Below are 1,784 nucleotides of genomic sequence, written 5' to 3'. Positions count from 1 at the left end.
CATTTCCACTTTGTTTATTATTGTCGGAATTTTTGTTTGTTTTGAGACAGAGCCTATTACAGCCTAGCTTCTCATACAGCCTCAAACTCCCTATGTAGATAAAGGTAACTATGAACTCTTGCTCCTGCCTCCACCCCATCTAGTGCTGGTATTACAAGCGTGCAACACCATGCCAGGTCTCCACTGTCTATCTTCCCCCCCCCCCATGGTTTTGTCTGTGCAATCATGAAGACCTTAGCTCCTATGAAGATACCAGCACTTATGTAACAAGCTAGGAATGGATGGACGATGCCTATAACACTGGCACTGGGGGGACAGAGACAGGAGGATAGGACAAGTTTGGTGACCAGCCAGCCTGGTCAAAATGGAAACGTTCCTGTTCAGTGAGAGGCCGTAAGGTGGAGAGTGATAAATGAAGACACTGACTGTCCTTCTCTGGCCTCCACATGTGGACACGCAGGTGCACACACCTGCATGCACCACACACATACAACAGACACAGACATACTGTTATTGAAGGGAACTCTAGCCACCCTGAGCATGACAAAGATGGCTCTGGCAAGTCTTATCTTTCTTCCCCATTCCCTCTGCCTTGCTAAAAAACCGTTAGACTACATTCCTAAAGCTAGTCACCAAGGTCTGTTCCCTTATTTGGCCACTTCCTCCTCCTGAGGCTGACCACTAAGGTCCAGCTATCAAAAGTATTAAAACCCAGAAATCAAAAGCCCCCTTTGCTTCACCTAATTAACATGCCTAATTAAAATTAAACACTTCATTCAAACATGAAGTTTCTGTAGTGGTCTGTCCTGTCCCTTTAAGAGACAAGCCCTGCCTATGTCTGCCCCCCCATCTTCTGAGGCAAGCAGATCTTCCTCTTCCAGCCTGGGCCCCTTCCTTTCCATCTCTCTTCCAAAGAGGTAGCTGCTGCTGTGGCTCCTCTCTTCTCCCCACCTCTGCCTCTCTCTGCTCTTCCTCCTTCTCTCCTTACCCCCTTTCCCTTTCCCCTCCATAACTCACTAAATAAATACTCATTTTCTCTGCGATGGTGCCGGTTTATTTTTGCCATAACATTGGTGCTTGTGACTCGGCAAGGCTCTCTCCATGTTCCCAAAAGGCAGCTGAGGATGCACGAAACCCTGGGCTCAGGAACCCGGTTTCTTTACAACAGCTCTGTGTTGTATCTGCCCAAATGCCGACCTCCACTCACACCATCGGCTTCGGTAGTGAGTTTTCCCCTTCCAGCCCCCAACCACAGCCTTCTCTGCTATGGCTGAGCCCTTCGCTGACATTCATCTATGGTTGCTTCTTTAGCTAAAAACGGGACCAGACAACCCAGGGTCAGTCCACCCATGCGAGCACTGCAGACACTGAGAGGTACGTTCACCTTGGGGCCCGGGGTCCCTTGGATTTTCCTTTTTTCTTTTCTTTTCTTTTCTTTTCTTTTCTTTTCTTTTCTTTTCTTATTTTCTTTTGGACCACTTGTAAGTGGTCCCTGCCATAAGAGACTGCTCAGAGCAGCCTCTAGCCTCTGGCTTCCGAGTTAAAAGTATACTAATGTAACTGCTGCTTGTTTAACCAGTTATATTTGAGATGACCTAACTGCTCCTGACAGTCTCTTAGCTGTGCTTAAAAGTAGCCTGCACGTTCTTCTCAGGGTCATCGCATTTTGTACAGACATTCGATCCCGCACGTTTGGTGGAATAAACACTCTTTTTCTTTGCATTCTAGTTGAGTCTGGAGTCTTCCTCCAGCGTTTTCTGAGACCTGACACTATTAACCTCTTC

The sequence above is a fragment of the Alexandromys fortis genome, unplaced genomic scaffold, assembly GCF_014885135.2.
Source record: "Alexandromys fortis isolate MF-2015 unplaced genomic scaffold, M_Fortis_MF-2015_v1.1 scaffold_5, whole genome shotgun sequence".
Taxonomy (NCBI): Eukaryota; Metazoa; Chordata; class Mammalia; order Rodentia; family Cricetidae; genus Alexandromys; species Alexandromys fortis.
Note: the sequence above shows the minus strand (reverse complement) of the source record.